Here is a 21,878-nt window from a genome sequence, read left to right on the forward strand (position 1 = left end):
GAGAAGAGACTTCTCTTATATATAATATGATGAGAAGAGACATGTCTTTTCAATTAATTATATTATTAATATTAATATAGGTTATTATTTATTAATATAATATTTTTAATATTAATTAATTTGTATATTATTAATATCACTTCAACTATTTCATATTAAATAGAATATAATAACTCCTAACTTAAATAATATATTATTAACAATATGGTTTCATTATTAAATTTTAAGATTTAATACTATTAGATTATAGAATTTAGTTTATTTAACAATATTAAGTTTATGAGTAGATTAAATATTACAATAATATCTATTAAATACAAACATTATTTAGTTATATCATTTCATTTATTTATAACTTTAATCATTATATATTACAATAGTATTTATCTATTTATCTATCTTTACTTAAAATAAAAATATTATTATTTATTTATAATTATTATATATATATATATATATATTACTTATTTTTTTGTATCTTAATAATTATTAAATATTATTTTAGCGGGACTATTACAATCAAACTGATTGTCTATGGCCACTGGCCAATCCAAAAATTCTTCTTGATTCAAGCTACCATTGTAATAAGGAATATGCTCCATACTATCTTTATTGAGAGACTAAAAGGCATCCAAGAATACTTTTTGGTCCTTTTCCACCTCTGGATCCTTGCCTCTATCAAATATCTCCCCTAATTCACTTTCATCTTCTTCCTCACTCTCATCTCCTCATTCTGTGATTTTCTTTTTACTCTTTGTTTCTTCTTGGTTGGCGTTGGCCAATAGATACTTGACCAAATTCACTATTGAACCCTTTCTCATTGCCTTGGGTGGTATAATATCAACCTCTTGGTTATCTTCCACATCTAACATATACCAAACTCAGAGTTGGCTCTAATACCACTTTGATGCAAAGGGTGTTAGAGTAAATAATTAATTATTAATTATTTATTTTATTTACTTAAACTTACTTAGGTAAATGCATGTAGTTAATAGTTGTAGTGATGAGTTGTTGACAACACGGGAGTTTGTTCCCTTCTAGCATGTTTCACCTTTTTGTGGAAGAATGCTTAGTTGTCAACCTTATCTTCTACCACCTTCTAGCTTGTTCTACAAGCTTCCTTGAGGCCTTTATAAGTGGTTTCTCTCTCATTGTACATTTTTTTATTCACATAGCAATTTCATTTTCCTATTGTGAAATATTTTCTCTTGCATTCTTTGCTTCAAGCTCTTGCTCCTTCGATTTCTCTTCAACAAGATATTTGCATGCAGGTGATCTTGGCTAGTTGTTGAGTTGGATTTCATCAACTCCTACATGGTATCAGAGCCTCCATGTTGTTTCTTGATTGAAGTATTTTTGAAGATGGGATTTGGAGACACAAACCCTAGTTTGTTTGTGATTTTTTCTTTAGTCGAGAGAAAGAGCATTTTTTTAGTATTTGGAAAAATTTGAGAAAGAGAGTTTGACATAATAGATCTATCATCTTTTGGGCTTTTTTCTTTATTTTTTGGAGGTGTGACGGCGGCGACTTAGGAAAAATAACTACAGAGGTGATTTTCAAACAGTGATATCTCCCTCATATGGACTCATTTTTTGAAGCAATTTTTTTTTGTTTTGGGGTAGGATTTCGTGATCTACACATTGGTGCAAGTGGTTTGAGATCTCTATTCCTAAATTTTTTGACAACTTGTAATTCTCTATTTTTACCACTTCAAATGCTTAGTACGAGCTCATTTGGACACATAATCAGGTGCTATTTTTTTTCAAAGTGTATTTTTTTTGTCTACTTTGTAGATCTACAATTAGATTATAGGTTTTGTGGACAGAAATATTACTTTCAAAAATAGGCCCTAAATTGGCTATTGTAGTCGCACGAAGTATAGAGTGCCCAAATCATACATTGGGGGGGTTAATTGATCTCTTTTGCATTTTGGGGGAGCATTTTCTTTTCTATAATTTACTTTAGAATAAGACCCTTCTACTTCTATCTTCTTCTCTCTCAATGGCAGATCCATCTGTGACCTGTCTTATGCCACATTACTATCACACCTAGAAGACACAAATGACTAGGCATCTCATGTCAAGTGGCTTATGGTCATGTCTAGATGAGAATCAACCTATTCTTACATGACCTTTTGAGGTTCTTCAACACAAGAATAAAATGGATGAGGCCATGGGATTGATTGCATTGAATATTTTAAACAGTCTACTATTTCACTTGGATGGTTTGACCACTTCACGGGCTTATTGGCTCAAATTTCAAACTTTTTTTGGTACAGTGAATGAGTTTTGGGCACTTTAGCTTGATGCAAAGTTGACTTATTTGACACTTGATAATTTTTCCACCATTGAGGACTTCTTGATGAAATTCAAATCTTTGCATACACTTTTGCAGGGATGTGGGAAAACCAAGACAGATGATGAGTGTATCTTTTTGATACTCTCAAAGTTGAGAGGCCGATATTAGATATTCTCTTCTACTTTCTACTCCACTATGGATGCTTTGGGTGACAGACACAAGATACCTTCATTTGAGATATTTTTTGATTGGTTAACTCATGAATAGTCCAAGATCAATTAGATGGATTCACTTTTAGGTTCATAGTCACAGGCATTGCTTGTCAAGGATACATAGGAGCAGAAGTCGAAGCAAATATTAGATCCCTCTTCTACTAGTTCATCATCTTCTAAGAAGAAGGAGAAAAAGAAGACTGAGACTCCTACCTATTCATATTGTGGGAAAGGATCTCATGATGAGGCACATTGTTTTTAGAAGAGATTTAATGGTTATGAGAAACAGATTGTAGATTTGCAAGCTCTTCTTCAGAAGAACACTGTTTCTTCTCCATCTTCTTCTACCTCACAAGGGTCTACCTTTCAGTCTTCTTCCACATCTTCATCATCTACATCAAATCTTGGAAAGGGTCATGCATTATAGGCTTCCATTGTATCTCCTGCACAGGTTCCTTGGATACAAGATTTAGGTGCTTCTCACCATATGACATCTTCTCAAGGTGTCTTCTCTACTCTTGAGGCCTCTCCTATTCCTCAAATTCTCATGGGGAATAACACTACCCTACCAGTCTATAGAAAGTTTTAGTTCACATCTAGGATGCTATATTCAATGATGTATTATATGTTCCATTTTTGTCTGCCAACCTTCTCTTGATTTCGCAGATTACATGCGGTGGATTAGGGAAGATAGTTAAGTTCACTGCTAATTTAGTCTTCATTCAAGATCATGTAACAGGAGTTCTTATTGCTATAGAGGTAGTTGATTCTTCCACCCATCTCTATACCTTCTCACACTTTTTCCCACTGTCTCCATTTTCAAAGCCTTCCTCTTCTCTTTCACAAGAGGATCATGTGGCATAGTCTAGATACTTGAACCTTTGTATTGTTCCTGAGATCCCAATTTTGACTACCACACCACATCCAGTTGAGGGATTTTCTCCTCTGCAAGATTCTTTTTTTGCTCTACCTTATCCTCTAGCTTCATTCATTGAGACTCCAGGTACAATTATTGTGGATACTACAATGAACATTCATGACAGTGTCATCACACCTGCCTTAGGGATTCCATTCCTGGATCCTCATACTTTTTCCTTTGAACATCAAATAGGCCTTCGAATTTTCCCTCTTATTCAAGGGTTCCCTTGTTTACTCTGCATTGGAGTTTCATTGATTTGATTCTTTCTTCAGGGGCTCCATTATTCCGGGGGGGCTTTGGCAGCTTTTCTATCTCTCAGGGGCTCCATTATTAATTAATTATTTTATTTACTTAAACTTACTTAGGTAAATGCATGTAGTTAATAGTTCTAGTGATGAGTTGTTGACAACACGGGAGTTTGTTCCCTTCTAGCATGTTTCACCTTTTTGTGGAAGAATGCTTAGTTGTCAACCTTATCTTCTACCACCTTCTAGCTTGTTCTACAAGCTTCCTTGAGGCCTTTATAAGTGGCCTCTCTCTCATCGTACATTTTTTCATTCACATAGCAATTTCATTTTCCTATTGTGAAATATTTTCTCTTGCATTCTTTACTTCAAGCTCTTTCTCCTTCGGTTTCTCTTCAACAAGCTATTTGCATGCAGGTGATCTTGGCTAGTTGTGGAGTTGTATTTCATCAACTCCTACATGGTATCAGAGCTTCCATGTTGTTTCTTGGTTGAAGGATTTTTGAAGCCACGATTTGGAGACACAAACTCTAGTTTGTTTGTGATTTTTTCTTTAATCGAGAGAAAGAGCATTTTTTTAGTATTTGGAGAAATTTGAGAAAGAGGGTTTGACATAATGGATCTATCATTTTTTGGGCTTTTTTCTTTATTTTTTGGAGGTGTGACGCCGACGATTCAGGAAAATAACTACAGAGGTGATTTTCAAATAGTGATATCTCCCTCATATGGACTCATTTTTTCAAGCAATTTTTTTTGTTTTGGGATAGGATTTCATGATCTACACATTGGTGCAGATGGTTTGAGATCTCTATTCCTAAATTTTTTGACAACTTGCAATTCTCAATTTTTACCACTTCAAATGCTTAGTACGAGCTCATTTGGACACATAATCAGGTGCTATTTTTTTCCAAAGTGTATTTTTTTTTGTCTACTTTGTAGATCTACAATTAGATTATAGGTTTTGTGAACAAAAATATTACTTTCAAAAATAGGCCCTAAATTGGCTATTGTAGTCGCACTAAGTATAGAGTGCCCAAATCATACATTGGGGGGGTTAATTGATCTCTTTTGCATTTTGGGGGAGCATTTTCTTTTCTATAATTTACTTTAGAATAAGACCCTTCTACTTCTATCTTCTTCTCTCTCAATGGCAGATCCATCTGTGACCTGTCTTATGCCACATTACTATCACACCTAGAAGACACAAATGACTAGGCATCTCATGTCAAGCGGCTTATGGTCATGTCTAGATGAGAATCAACCTATTCTTACATGACATTTTGAGGTTCTTCAACACAAGAATAAAATGGATGAGGCCATGGGATTGATTGCATTGAATATTTTAAACAGTTTACTATTTCACTTGGATGGTTTGACCACTTCACGGGCTTATTGGCTCAAATTTCAAACTTTGTTTGGTACAGTGAATGAGTTTTGAGCACTTTAGCTTGATGCAGAGTTGACTTCTTCGACACCTGATATTTTTTCCACCATTGAGGACTTCTTGATGAAATTTAAATCTTTGCATACACTTTTGTAGGGATGTGGGAAAACCAAGACAGATGATGAGTGTATTTTTTTGATACTCTCAAAGTTGAGAGGCCAATATTAGATCTTCTCTTCTACTTTCTACTCCACTATGGATGCTTTGGGTGACAGACACAAGATACCTTCATTTGAGATATTTTTTGATTGGTTAACTCATGAATAGTCCAAGATCAATCAAATGGATTCACTTTCAGGTTTACAGTCACAGGCATTGCTTGTTAAGGATACATAGGAGCAGAAGTCAAAGCAAATATTAGATCCCTCTTCTACTAGTTCATCATCTTCTAAGAAGAAGGAGAAAAAGAAGACTAAGACTCCTACCTATTCATATCATGGGAAAGGATCTCATGATGAGGCACATTGTTTTTAGAAGAGATTTAATGGCTATGAGAAATATATTGAAGATTTGCAAGCTCTTCTTCAGAAGAACACTGTTCCTTCTCCATCTTCTTCTACCTCACAAGGGTCTACCTTTTAGTCTTCTTCCACATATTCATCATCTACATCAAATCTTGGAAAGGGTCATGCATTATAGGCTTCCATTGCATATTTTTACAGGTTCCTTGGATACAAGATTCAGGTGCTTCTCACCATATGACATCTTCTCAAGGTGTTTTCTCTACTCTTGAGGCCTCTCCTATTCCTCATATTCTCATGGGGAATAACACTGCCCTACCAGTCTATAGGAAAGGTTTAGTTCACATCTAGGATGGTATATTCAATGATGTATTATATGTTCCATCTTTGTCAACAAGACTTATTGTCAAAAAGTTTTTGCTAAAAATTGTAACTAATTTAATTTCTCCTGCAATACTACTTTAGTCAACCATAAAAACATGAAAGAAAGAACTTTAGCACATGTGTCCCTTATTAAGCCTGATTTACATCACTTGAGGATTTTTGGATCTATTGCTTATGTTCATAATCCTAAAAGAAAAGCATAAATTAGATGCTAAGTCTTCTCCTTATATTTTTGTTGGGTATGATGAATATACAAAGGGTTATAGAGTTTATGATTCTACTAGTGAACAAAGCTGTTAGAGTAAATAATTAATAATTTAATTATTTATTCTATTTACTTAAGCTTACTTAGGTCATGCATTTATTTAATGTTTTATATTTAATGCATGTAGTGGTTAGTTGTTGACAACACGGGAGTTTGTTCCCTTCTAGTTGTCACACTTATCTTCTACCACTTTCCAGCTTGTTCTACAAGCTTCCATGAGCTCTTTATAAGCAGGCTCTTCTCATTGTATTTTCATAACATAACATCAATTCTCGTTGTAAATACATTTTTATTGTGTTTGCATTCATGTTGTCTCTCATGTTTGTTTAGGGTTTTCCCTTGCTCCATGCTCCTCCCCTTCTTGGCTTCTCTTTGACAGGTTCTCGCATGCAGGTGATCTTGGGCATCTTCAGAGTTGGCTTTTCTCAACTCCAACATGGTATCAGAGCCTTCCTGCTGCTGCTTGTTGAAGAAATTTTGAAGTCATGATTTTAAGTCACAAACCCTAGTTTGTTTATGCAATTTGTCTTCAAATCGGGGGATCAGCATATTTTTGGAGCATTTTCAGCCCAAATGGACATCACCATTAGATCCGAAAGGCCGTTTGCAGTCAGGATTCATATTAAACTTATCGAATTTGGAGACAGAGCTCTAGGAGGCAAAAAAAATTCATCTTAGGGCCTTCCGTATAGACTGTACAAATGATCTCGGCGAAAAAAATTTAAAAAAAACACCCAGGGGCCACACCACTGCAGCAGCACTCGCGCGCCACCGCAGGGCTACCACCGCGCCACCCGCACAACGGCTGCAGCGCGCAACGCCGCTTGGGCTCAGCTCGGCCTGGCACTGCCCACCGCCCACTCTGCCACCTCCGCCTACTTCCGCTTCCAGTCCGGCACAGTCAGCGACAATTGGTATTCCAGTCAGCAGCCTGCATGGCATTTTGCTCAGTTTGCGCTTGACACGTGGCACGGGCGCCATGTGGCACATTGCCACGTGGCCCCTGCCATGTCATCCATACTACCATGTGGCACTACCACATGGTGTCCTTTTTTGTCACGACGGCTGACGGGCCATCAATTTTAAACTAGTGTTTTGCCAACGTCATCAGACCCTGCCTTGGACCTCTCCTGATTTGGTTTTAGATCTACCTTTGGTTTGTTGGCCATAACTTTTGCATACGAAGGTATTTTTCCGATCCAAAAGAAGCACCAAAAAGTTGGTTCTGAGACGGAGATTTTGGGGTAGGTGTTTTTAGGTTTTGATGCTTTTTTATTGCCCCTTTTTCTATTGAACTCTGAAGTCTTGTTTTTTACTCCGGCATGCATATCTTTTGCGTCCCATGTCAATTTTTTGAAAACTTTATATTTTTGGAAAGCTGGTTCTGTTATCTTTTCAGAAATGTAGTCTTTGTCCTTGTTTTTTGGCCTCTACTCTTTCTATTATAGTTTTGGCATTTTTGCTATATGGTGGATATTTTGAGTGTTTTAGGCCCGAGGATCATTTTCTTGGCATGATTTTCTTTGCTTTCAGCTGTACTTTGTTTTGTCACAGCTCTTTTTCAGTTCTGATCATTGTAGCTATCATTTTGAAGCACTTTTTTGTGTCACACTGAGATAAAGTGTCACTTTTGCATTCTGGGGATCATGAACGTTGTTTTGAGTCAGTTGTACTTGCACTATTTTTATAAAGCACCATGGGGGGGATTATTGTTTGTTGTTTTAGGCATTCTCCCTTTTTCAAGTGAGTGTCCCTTCCATGACATTAGCCCCATGCAGAGTCAGTTAGACCGTGTCTTTATCGGTGTTTGTACCTCTTTTCCTCTCTCCTCGTTCTTGGTTCGTTTGCAGGAGATTTTGGTCCACCTTCTTAGTTGCCTATCATCACACCCTGTCTACATTAAGGGGGAGTTATTCTATTGTTCTAATGCATCCTTGGTTCAATGGTTTGATAGTGTGAACTATGTATTCAGTGGTTGATCCTATATACAAGGCGATTGCAATGGCTGGCTACCTATGCATTTCGGTGAGATGGATCATCTACCATATAGACATGCTCGATTCGTGCCTTCTTCTTCCATGGAGGTTTTTCATATCAGTAGTTTGACAGATTTGTAGCTCTTCATGCTTCAGTGATGCTACTTCTACATGATCACTCATTGTTCCTATTTTAGGGAACAATTTCTCTAGTTGGAGGCTTCTTTAGTTCTTCACTAGGTCTTTACCTCTTTTTGGGGGAGGGTTTTTCCCATGTGGTTTTCTCTCTTTCCCCGCTTACAGAGGTTGCATATTTTCTTGCATTGTACATGGGTACCTAATATGGCCTCGTTGCCAGGACCCATTCTGCATTCATCTTAGTTTTGTGAGCTTAAGGCATTTCCCTAAGTTGCACTTAAAGGGGGGTATTAGAGTAAATTATTAATTATTAATTATTTATTCTATTTACTTAAGCTTACTTAGGTCATGCATTTATTTAATATTTTATATTTAATGCATGTAGTGGTTAGTTGTTGACAACACGAGAGTTTGTTCCCTTCTAGTTGTCACACTTATCTTCTACCACTTTCCAGCTTGTTCTACAAGCTTCCATGAGCTCTTTATAAGCGGGCTCTTCTCATTGTATTTTCATAACATAACATCAATTCTCATTGTAAATACATTTTCATTGTGTTTGCATTCATGTTGTCTCTCATGTTTGTTTAGGGTTTTCCCTTGCTCCATGCTCCTCCCTTTCTTGGCTTCTCTTTGATAGGTTCTCGCATGCAGGTGATCTTGGGCATCTTCAGAGTTGGCTTTCCTCAACTCCAACAAAAGCACAAGTTGTAAGGGATGTTTTTATTATAGAAAATGGAGTTCATAATTATTCTAATGCACATGATGCAGAATTTAGCGGTACTAAAATTGTGCTAGTGGAGGACCAACATCCTTCTCTAAACTCTGCTCCTCCTCTTAACCCTCCTCCTCAAGCACCAATTATTATTTATGCTCCTTCTCCTGGTAGTAATGATATTCATATTGCTACTAATAATGCTTTTATTGATAATGATTCTTCTTCTAGTGATGATTCTTACTACTAAGAGAAAAAGTTAATGGCTTCAAGGTAGGCTTAATGAAAGTGGTGACTATGTTACTAGATTTGGTGGACTTAAACCTAGGAGGATTAATTATTGCAATTATTCTTTGATGACTTCTATTATGAATTCTAATGATCCTAAGTCTTTTTGTCAAGCTAACTCTCAAGCTCATTGGCAAAAGGCCATGCAAGAGGAATATGATTCCTTCATTGCTAATCAAACTTGGGACTTAGTTACCTTACCTCATGGTAAGAATTTATTTTCATGCAAATGGTTGTATAAAACAAAGTTGAATGCCAATAATAAAATTAGTAAGTTTAAAGCTAGATTAGTTGCTAGAGGTTTTTCTCAAATTGAAGGGTTAGATTATAATGAAACTTTTGCCCACGTTGCTAAAATGTCTACTATCAAATTAGTTATTGTTTTAGCTTCTAAAATTAATTGGTGTATTCATCAAATGGAGATTTACATGAAGAGATCTATATGGCACATCCCCCCGATTTTATTTAAAAAGGTAGTGAAAACCTGGTTTTGCAAATTGAAAAAAAAAATTATGGTCTCAATTAATCTCCTATAAAATGGTTTCTAAGATAAATTCTTTCTTTATTTCTCAAGGCTTTTCTTGAAGTAAGAATGATTGTAACTTTTATATTAAACATATTCAATATGATATTATCATTGTTATTCTTTATGTGGATGATTTGATTCTTACTTGAAGTTCAAATGCTTTAATTTTTTATATTAAGTTTTAGCTTAAACAGAAATTCCAAATGATTGATTTAGATATTTTATATTACTTCTTAGGCATGCAAATTTGGAAAATTCAAAAGGGTATTTTTGTTTCTTAAAGCAAGTATGCTCATGATCTTTTAGCAAAAATTAAGATCAATGATTCTAACCATGTTTCAATTTCATGCAAACTAGGAACTAAGTTAATGGCTGATATGAATACTCCTTTTGTTGACAAAACTTTGTATTGGCAATTAGTATGAAACTTGAGTTACTTAACTCTTACTAGTGTATTGCCTCTCTCATTTGATTTCTATAAGTCATCCTAATGAATGCAACCTTGTTGATCTTTCTCTGTGAAGTGAACATGATTGGGACCATGAGTATGCTTATGGTTGATTTATGAGATTATGATGTGTTAGATGGTTTCACTGATGTTTGTGCCAGTGGTCACCTAGATAGATGTGGTATCATGAGGTTGTTCTATAATTATCCTGAGATGTGTGCAGAGATTGCACTATGTATTATTATCCTGCTACACCAAGCTAGGTTCCTGTAGTAGTGGTTAGTCATGTATTTGACCAATTTCACTTATCTCTTTTAAGTTCCATTTTAATTTGTTTAAAAAACCATTAATAAATTCTTAAATAATTAGAAATGAATTGTCCATGTTGGATTCATTGGTTATGTACTATGGATATTTACCTTGTTCATTTTGGTAGTATAATTACATGGTTATTTACTTCATTCTTTCTTTGTGATGCTTTATGCAAAAGTGTGTGATGTAAATGGATTATTTTAATATAATTAAATAGATGATTAAATTAGGTTATTTAATGCATTTATCACTTTGGCTATATTATTATATGCAATTGTACTTGAACATGTGGTTTAGTGTGCAAGATTTATGTCCCTAGAAGTGGCACATGGAGTTAGTGACTCAGTTGTTCATGTTTAACCAATGTCATCCCTATATGGTCAACATATCTTATTCAATTGTTTGAATTAAACCTTCCAGTGATTTAATAAATCTGGACTCATTTGCATTATGTGATTGGACTAGTAAGTGTGTTTGTGCATTTAGAGGTTTGCATTTGTTGTGAAAGTAATTAACGAATTGTGTGATTTTGGTTTAAGGGTTTTTGGGGCTTTATCTTATTTTATTTTATTCCTAGTAGCTTTGTCATAGTTCAATTCCAATTACTTGGGATAGCCTATTCTCATTTGGGTTGAATGAGGTGACCTCATTAATTACCCTAATCCTTTATTCACTCAAAAAGTGAATAAGTATCCAAAAACGAATTTTATTCTTGACTTCTCACTTTTGAATTAGAAAGTTTGAGAGTAAAACCCAAAATCCTCTTCATGAGGAATTACTATTATGTTCATTGTGGGAGCTATAGGCATGGGATTGTTTCAAGGATGGTCTTGTTGGATCCAGCTCGAGGATACCTTGGTTTGTCACAACTTTTGGTAATTTCCACAAGATATTTATTTTAGCCTACTATTTTCTATTTTTGACCCTTTTGCTATTAGGTAGGGCTCTCCTGTTATATTGTTTCAACTTCATTTCTGCTTCCATTTATTGTAATTATTTGTTAGGAGGCTGAGAACTAGTGTTCCCCTTTCTTTATGTTTGATGTCTCTACTAGTTGGGTGGGTATGAACATTTCCCTAATTTTTGGGATGAGGGTTTGGGGTTTTGCATTTTTATACTTGTCATTTTTGCATACGAACTCCAAACCTAGATTTTGTTTAATATTTGTGAATTTGTGCCCTAAGACCAAATGGGTTTTAATTTTGACATTTTTGACTTTTAAGGTTTTTTACCTCGATTTTCATGTCACATAATTTTCTCAAGTTTTCTTGGCATGATGTTAGTCATGGTCTTGGATTATCCATAGGATGTCAATTAGACCATTGTTGCATCTTTTTTTTTGCATTGGAATGCATGTTGCATCTATAATCTCGATCTTGTGTTCAATTGAGTGATGTTGTACCTGGTGTTATTGGTTCTAGCATAACCCTTGTTGTTTTGTGGACACTAGGATTCATGTAGAATCCATACTTCCAGATTTAGGCCAATTGAGTGAGTTCATGATGTTTGATTTTGTTGCATTATTGAGACTTGTGTAGAATCCATACTCCTAGATTGAGGTCAGTTGAGTGAATTCATGATGTATGGTTTTATTATTCTTTGGAATTCATGTAGAATCCATCCTCCTGAGCTTATATTCGATTGAGTGTTATTTTTCTTGTGTTCTTATCCAATCCTTGTGTTATGATCTTCATGATGGTGGTGTGCCACACATAAGCATGTGCATGTTCATATGTCAGGTGACTTGCAAGGTTCTATCTTTCATGGTATTTCTGAGAGTTATGATCATTTGGGGTTGGCTTGAGAATATGCATGCCTGTTGGCACTCATCATTAGATAAGCATGGGTAGGGTAGGGTATGGTAGCACCATGGAGGGGGCTTCTATCTCATAACTTGGTGATCATTATGCCTCAAGGGTTGATAGAGGAATTTTTAATCAAGTGATAACTAAATAAAATATTGGGTGGTAATAAATCTAAGATAATAAAAAGGCACATGATTTGTTCCTTTCGTTGGGAAGTGTGAGCTGGCAATACTAGCTTGATATTTCTAATGCCAAGTGACTCTCCATGTAGCAAGCCCCTATGTAGTTATCCATTGATTGTCTGACCAGGACCTATAGTACTTGCATTATCTCATGATCTTGGTTTCATTCATCTTTACTATCTGGCATGAGTCTTAGCCATGATCCTTGTGTTATGTGTGTTTGTTTTTGGATCATTATCTCCATTAGCAAGGGTAGGAGTGGACCAATGGGTTCCACATGGTCAGGAGGTGTAGCTACCTTCACCACTAATAGAGACTAGTGTACAAAGATAGTCTATTTCCAATTGATATCGATGCTTGATGTGTCACTTGGAATTTTTGTTTTCTCCAAAGTATGTTTCTTTGTGATTTATGCTTTCATTAGAATGTATGGATATCATGTTTATATGATGCTAGTTTCATTGGTGCATTCTTTTATTATGATGTTGTAGCATATGGTTATATGTTATGATTCACTATTAGTTGAAGTATCTATGCTTTGATGGAATATTATGCTAGATCTTGTTGTTCTTATGATGTTAGTTACTTTTTTAGTAGTGACACCCTCATAAGATAGCTCTGACTATCTAGTTGGCAATTTGGGATGTCATGTGTGGGGGATGGCTAGGACCTTCAAGGTCTCATGATGCTAGTATGGTTGGCAGGAATTGTGCATGAGTTTTGTCATGTTGGTGCTTTGATGTTTATGTTTTTTCTTTATATGATGTCAATTTATGAACCATGTATGTACATTGTGATGTTGAGTTATGCATGTTCTTTTATTTGTCATTATGGTTTGGATTAATAGATGTATTCTCCTTCCTATTGCTCATTATCTTTCTTTTCTTGTGTTCGAGTGTCCAAGCCTCAATTTAAGTGCATTTGGTACACTCAGTGTGAAGGTTCTAACTCTTTTTCCCTTTTGTTTGTTCATCAGGTTATTTCTTTTCAATCTTGGGTGACAATGGTTCAGTTTTGGGTGATATTGGAAGAGTATCACATGCCTTAAGGAGAAAGATCATATAATATTGGAACGTATCACACCATAGTAGTGCAAAATATTGTACAATACCAGTGAAGTATCGCATCACCATACTAAGAACCATCATGTAGCAATACTAAGAAGTATGGCTTGGCTATAGTGAGAAGTATCACGTTGGCAAAAAGTATTGCCTAGATATAGTGAGAAATAACGCTTGGCCATTGTAAAGTGTTGCTTGGTTTTCTTGCAAAAACTTGCTTGGGAAAATAGAAGGTATCTCTGGACTTTTTGGTTGAGAGTTGATTGGTGTTTTGAGTACTCTTTAGGGTTGCACTCCTTCCTAGTTGAGTAGATTTAATTCCTTATACTCATATATGATTCATTTGAGATAGGTTCCAAGCCTCTTTGAGATAAGATAAAGATTCTTAGAAATTTCAGGGCTTTAGGATTTCAAACTTAGCCAAATTTTAGGAATCAACATTTATCTTTTAGCATGATGTCTAGTGGGTGAGTGGATGTATCTTTGAGCCCTCATCCCATTTTTTACCATTATTAGTCTCTGTTTGTATATTTGGATTATGATATGACTGGTAGATATGGACTTTTTGTTTAACCATGCTAGGAGCTTTTACTTTGGGATTGAATGAGAACATCACCTTGGAATATTCTCATGATTCATGTGTTCTTTGGTTTGTGAGTTGCGGTTTAGAGCCTAGAGATCATTGGAAGTGGTTGTATGACTTCCATTGGTGTAGGTAAACATGTGAGTCTTTCCATGTTTCCTATTCTCATCACCTTGTGTTGATGCTTCACTCTTGCACTTGGTTACTATATGTTATGGTGGTTGACAATTGGCTATATCTAGATAGATAAATATTGTCATTAATGGCAATAGATAATGTACATGCTTGTAGAAAACTCAGAAATAAAGATACTTAGATTTTTGGTACTCAGAAAATTGTCTAAGTATGAAAATGATTTCCAACAGTGTATTATTTTGCATGCAACTTGTTACTAATGTCATATTATGACTAGTAAGGTTACATGGAGGTAGAATGAACTGATAAAAAAACATGGTTAGCATTTCTTGTAGGAATACTAACTCTAACACTTGTTATTCAAGTTCTAGTAAATGCAGTTATGTGTTTATTAGATAGGAACATAGAACAATATTTGAAGTATAAATTTTTTATATGATGTTATTGTTGAGAGAAAGGTTAGATAGAAATAGTATGCATATTGATGATGATGTGTATAACCTCAGACATCAGTACGGATAATACAAAAAAAAAATATTTATGATTTAATAGTATATCTATGTACTTAATAACAAAATGAAAGGTCAAGGAATTATTTTATTTACAAAATAATTACTTGACCAATTAGGGATGACGACCTAGATGTTTACTTTAAGTTGGGAAAGTTTATTTTGGGCTTAGCTAACCTAGTAGAAATTTGTTGAAAGGCATGGTATTTATCCAAATACATCTTGTGATGTTATTTGGAAGTCACGCATGGAAGTTATGAGTGTGAAGTTTTGTATCATATGTAGAAGTGAGTTTTGACAACCTAATTTTGTGATTTGAGATTGAGTTGAGGTCAGAGATTAGCTTAAAGAAGTTACAACATCTATACTTTTGCACTTGAGCAACTTAAAGGATAAATTACTTCTTTGGGCAATGAGCTCTTCATGTAAATGAAAGTTCATGTTTTGGTAGTGAGCTCTTCTTGCATACATTGTACCAAAACTCCTAACAATTTTGGAATCTCCTACTAGGGATTCAAAGTATCCTAACAGGGACTCATATGTACTAAATGAGTTTATAGACTCCTAATAGCATCCATCCTCTAATGAGGAACATTTATATTAGTACATCATCTTATGGGTATCATCCTCACTAGGGTTTTCCCTTGGCCAAGGTTTCCCTAGTTAACAAAATATGGTGTTATGAGTTCTCTTTGTGCATCGTTACTTTTATTGTTCATGATTACTTATTTACTGTAGTATGTATGGTTCAAAGTAATAAATAATATCCAGTTGGTAACAAAATTTTGTAGAATACTGATTCACCCCCCAGTATTCCCTATTTCTAATAGTGGGTCAATAACTTATCTAAGAAAATAATTATTCAGTGCATGTTTTACCCTTGTGTTCCAAAGATCTTTAGGTGGGGTATTACAACTAGACATGACATTTCTTATAGTGTTGGTTTAGTTTCAAGATTTATGTCTAAACCTCAACAAACACATCTCAAAGTTACTTAAAGAATATTAAGGTATATTAAAGGAACCATTAATATGGGATTATTTTATGATGAAAATTCTGATTTTATTTTACAACACTATACTAATTCTGATCTAGCTGGAAATCCCAATGATGGGAAATCTACTTGTGGGTATTGTTTCTTTGTTGGTTTAGGTGAAATTTCTTGGAAAAGTAAAAAAATAACACTCTATTTCTCTTTGCTCAACTAAAGATGAATAGAAAGGTTGGACTAATGCATCTAAGGATGATTTATGGCTTAGAAGAATTCTTGAAGATTTAGGTCTACCTCAATAAGCACCTACTCCATTACATTGTAACAATCAAAGTGCCATTGCATTAGCAAAAAAATTGAGATTTTCAGGTAAGGACAAAACATATTTCTCTTCAACATCACTTCATCCAAGAACAAGTTGCAGACAAGCAATTTACCCTCCTTTATTATAAGGGTGAAGATCAAGCGGTTAATATTTTGACAAAACCACTCTCTAAAGAGAGATTTCAATTTCATTGTAAAAATTTGGCTTTACAACCCCTTGATGTAAGATCCCCAAGTAAAGATTAAGGGAGGGTGTTAGAAATATTAATCTTTCTTTGGATGTATTTAATTTGGGATACTCCAAGGATCCCTGCATGCATTTTTTCCTATTGTACACATATGGAGGACATGTCATTTACTTCTCCTCTAGTCCACATGTGAGGACAACTCATTCTATAATTCCTTTCATAAAGGAAATTAGTTTACCCTCTTTAAGAGGAACTTGAAGAATTAAAAGAAAATTCAAAAGTACAACACTATTGTGAAAGGTGAACTAACTCAAAGCAAGGTACAACTTGAAAAGCTTTATTCTAGTAGAGGAAGGATTGATGAACAAATAATAGTACAAAGACCTACCTATGATAAGACAAGTCTTGGTTACCTATTTAGAATGTTTACAAAGAAACCTAAAAAATAGATTAGATCTAGAAGAAAAAGATAAATATGATGATAATATTGAAGCCAGTCAATCCTCTGATAAATCTAAAGAAGTAGGATAAGACAAGGAAACTGAGAAATTGGATAAACCTAAGCAAGTTGAATCTCCTAAAGAAACCAAGTATGAATTTAGAGGTAAGTGGTTTTTATGTAATGAAATAGCTCATATGAAACAAGATTGTAAAAATAAGTCTTTTAATCATGTTACAAATTTTTATTGTCATACTTGTAATGGTATTAGTCATAAAGTAATTGATTGTAAGAAATCTAAATATGATAATGATAAAAGGAATAGTAGAATGTTTGGAAATACTAACCCTATAGATACAAGAAGATCTAATGTGAGGACATCAAGAGAAAGAAGACCTTATAAGGAAAGAAAGTAGATCGTGTATTACAAGTGTAACAACATTGGATACATAGCCTAGAATTGTCAAGCACCCATTGGTCAATAGAATCCTAGAAGTAGAACCCCAATATGTCAATTATGCAACAACTTTAGACATATAGTGAAGGATTGTAGAATGGACAGAAGGAACAATGGAAGAAACTTTGGAAATGATAGAAGGAATCATGAAAGGAACTTCGAAACTAACACAGATAATGAAGATCAAAGAAATGTAGTTAATGAACTTCACTAAGAATGGGATGAGAAATTTGTAAAGGGATTAACTATTGGATCTGAGGAAAAGTTAGAAGATGTGGAGAAAGGAATATTGAAGTCAATAATCAAGTTTGATTCAACCAAGTCGAATTAAGCTTGTTCACAGCATCAAAATGTGAAACTTCATTTAGAGATTGAACTATGAGTAGTGAGGTTGGGAAAAAATGTATCTAGATGAGTTTAAACAGTAGCTAAGCTTGCTTACAAATTGGAGCTTATCAGAACAAGTTACAAAGGAAATAAGAGTTACTATTATACCAAAGTTTATTCTATGACAAAAGATGAAATCTATGTTTTTATAGAAAATTTCATTGAGAAAAGTTTTGTGGATCATTTTCATGATGAAAGGAAGTTATGGTTAACCTTGAGTAGCATTTGAAGATCGAAGACATGATTTTGAGCAAATATTTGATTTCAAAATGAAATTAACAGCTTTTTCAATTTAGCAAAGTATGCAGTTAATGCAAGTTCAAGTTGAATAAATAAATAGAGTACACATGTAATTACTTCCACATTACAATTATCTCAAAAGATTAGAGCCCCCAGAAGCCACTAGTAAATTTAGACCTAATTTTTGACAAGGAATTGTCATGATTTTGTCACAACTATGTTGATAAAATGATGAACACTGTCATCATTATTTTTTGGTCAAGCTTATGACACCCAAAATATTTGTCAAAATATTGACATTACTATTGTAGATATATCAAAAAAACTATTATCGAGATATCTACCTCAACTCACAGGCATTGTAAGCATCCTCGTCGAAATGCTATGCTCTTTGTCATCAAAATTTTGATGAATACTTGTCAAAACTCACATCGCATAGATAGAATCCTCATCAAAATGCTATGCTTTGTCTCACTAAAATGGCAATGAATAGTCACCGAAACTTACGTCGCATGTATAGCATCTGCATGGAAATGCTATGGTCCATTTCATTGCAATTTTGAGGAATACTCGTCAAAACTCACGTCACACATATACTATCCTTGTCAAAATGGTGTGGTCCCTTTCATCAAAATTGAAACATCTGGTTCTATTTTTAAAACAAAATTATATTATCAATTAAAATATGTAATGCCTTTCAAATCAAAATATGAATTGGACATGAAAATTTTCCCATTTTCTGAAGACCTACAAGATCATGTATAATTGGATTAAATATGTTAATTTTGTGTTAGCACCATAACATACTAAAAAAGGGCTGTTAAGGAGAGAATATATCACAAAAATGTGTTAGCCTAGGGGCATCATGTATTATCCATACAAGCATTGCATGGAATTGAAATTGTCTCTATCCTATTGGTCTAGAGATGTCATACATAGTGATCCCATTCGATAACACCATCAACTCATTGACAAGGGTCTCAATATATACATTGATATCTTTAACTTGGTACTTACCTTTCATTGAATGAATAAAAATATTACATAAATATTATGACCATTTTAATGGATTATTTATAATAAAGTAAAATATATTACTATTAAATGGAAAAATACCTAGAATAATTAGTGCCAACATTATGTGCTCCCTCTTTGTGGTCATCCAAGAAGGGATCTTATTGTTGATAACAAAAATAGGCCACACTGAGTAAGTAGATCTCATCTCTCCAAATGGGTTGACATCATCTGCTGCCAATGAAAGCTTGAGATTACGAGGTTCTTCCTTAAAGTGTGGTCATTTTTCCTCTATTTCCTTAAATATTGAACCATTCATAGGCATTCACATAATGTTATCTTGACTTCTATTATGTGCATGGTAATCCATAAAATTTGCCAAGCTATTGCATCTGAATAATTGTTGCAGACGTAGAATAATGGGAATAACTCGAAGAACCTTGCGAGGCACCTTTTTATATTATTTGGTCTAATCGATATCTACTAATATGAAAAATATGGCTTGTGTTGCAAATTCATGTTGTTTGCGATATATAATATGATCATTCAGACATGCATGTATTATTTGATACTCCATTCCAATATCTTTCATAATGGAATTTAATTCTCAATACAAGTGAGGTAGAATGTTTGATGGTGGTAAAAAACACTCACCTATCAATCTATGACAAAAAAAAAAAAATTAATATAAAGAATATTAATTGCAAAAGAGTGGCAAAGTGAGAGCAAGAGAGAGAGAAAGTGAGAGAGGGGGGATGCATGTGTATGTGAGAGAGAAAGAGAAAGAGAGAGAGAGAGAAAGTAGGGGATGGGAGAGGGGAGAGAGAAGAAGTGAGAGAGAGTAGGGGTGGTAGAGAGAGTACGGGATAGGAGAGAGAAGTGTGAGAGAGAGTAGGGGTGGAAAAGAGAGAGTACAAGATGGAAGAGAGAGAGAGAGAGAGAGAGAGAGAGAGAGAGATTAAGAGTAGGGGATGGGAGAGAGAGAGAGAGAGAGAGAGAGAGAGAGAGAGAGAGAGTAGGCAGTGGGAGAGGGAGAGAGAGAGAGGAGGATGAGAGTGTGTGTGTGTGAGAGAGAGAGAGAGAGAGTAGGGCATGGGAGAGAGTGTGAGAGTGTGAGAGAGAATAGGGGTGGCAGAGAGTGAAACTAGGGGATGAGAGAGGGGGGAGAGAAGGAGGGGATGGGAGATAGAGGAAGTGTGAGAGAGTGTAGGAGTGGCAGAGAGAGTACGAGATGGGAGAGAGATTGAGAGTATGGGCTTGGGGAGAGAGAGTAGGCAATGGGAGATGGAATGGGAGAGGGAGAGCAAGAGAGAGAGGAGGATGGTAGTGCATGTGTGTGAGAGAGAGAGTAGGGTATGGGAGAGGGGGGAGAGAGGGGAGATGGGAGTGTGTGTGTGTGTGTGAAAGAGAGAGAGAGAGAGAGAGAGAGAGAGAGAGAGAGAGAGAGAGAGAGAGAGAGAAGGTGGTGGGAGAGGGATTGGGAGAGGGGGAGAGAGAGGGGGATGGGAGTGTGTGTAAGAGAGAGAGTAGGACATGAGAGAGAGTGTGAGAGAGAATAGATATGGTATAGAGAGAGTAGCAGATGGGAGAGAGAGAGAGAGAGTAGAGAGGGAGAGAGAGAGAGAGAGTAGGTGGTGGGAGAGGGAGTGGGAGAGGGAGAGAGGGGGCAATGGGAGTGTGTGTTTTTGAAAGAGAGAGTAGGGGATGGGAGAGGAAAGAGAGACTAGGGGATGGGAGAGAGATAGTGAGAGAGAGTAGGTAGTGGGAGAGGGAGTGGGAGAGTGAGAGAGAGAGGGATAGAGGGGGGATGGGAGTGTGTGTAAGAGAGAGAGCAGGGGATGGGAGAGAGTAGGGGGTGGCAAAGAGAGTATAGGATGGGAGAGAGAGGGAGATGGGAGAGATTCTAAGAGTGAGAGAGAGTAGGGGGTGGTAGAGAGAGAGAGAGAGTAGTGGATGAGAGAGATAGAGTAGGTGGTGGGAGAGGGAATGGGAGAGGGAGAGAGAGGAGGATGAGAGTGTGTGAGTGAGAGAGAGAGAGAGAGTAGGGGATGGAAGAGGGGAGAGAGTAGGAGATGGGAGAGGAGAGAGAGGGGGGATGAGAGTGTGTGTGAAAAAGAGAGATTAGGGGATGGGAGAGGGGGAAGAGAGAGAGTAGCTTGAGAGAGAGTAGGGGATGGGAGAGAGTAAGTAGTGGGAGAGGGAGTGGGAGAGGGAGAGAGGGGGGGGATGGAAATGTGTGTAAGAGAGAGAATAGGGGATGGGAGAGAGTGTGAAAATATGGGAGAGAGAGTGGGGGTGGAAGAGAGAGTAGAGAGGGAGAGAGTGAGAGTGAGAGTAAGAGAGAGTAGGCAATGAGAGAGGGAGTGGGAGAGGGAGAGAGAGTGAGAGACAGAGTAGGGGATGAGAGAGGAGAGAGAGAGGGGGGATGGGTGTGTGTGTGTGTGTGTGTGAAAGAGAGAGTACAAGATGGGAGAGGGGAAAGAGAGATAGAGAGAGTAGGGGATGGGAGAGAGAGTAGGTGGTGGGAGAGGGAGAGAGAGAGGGAGAGGGAGAGGGAGAGAGAGAGGGGGGGTTGGGAGTGTGTGTAAGAGAGAGAGTAGGGGATGGGGGAGAGTGTGAGAGTGAGAGAGAGAGAGTAGGGGTTTCAGAGAGTGAGTAGGGGATGGGAGAGAGAGAGTGAGAGTAGGGGATGAGAGAGTGAGTAGAGAGGGAGAGAGAGAGTATGGGATGGGAGAGGGGAGAGAGAGACAGAGAGACTAGGGGATGGGAGAGGGAGTGGGAGAGAGAGGGGGGAATGGGAATGTGTGTAAGAGAGAGAGTAGTGGATGAGAGAGAGTGTGAGAGTGTGAGAGAGAGTAGGGGGTGGTAGAGAGAGAGTACAGGATGGGAGAGAGAGTGAGAGTAGGGGATGGGAGAGAGTGTGAGAGAGAGTAG

This window comes from Cupressus sempervirens, chromosome 2, assembly GCF_028749045.1.
Source record: "Cupressus sempervirens isolate cs-2001-9-10 chromosome 2, ASM2874904v1, whole genome shotgun sequence".
NCBI lineage: Eukaryota > Viridiplantae > Streptophyta > Pinopsida > Cupressales > Cupressaceae > Cupressus > Cupressus sempervirens.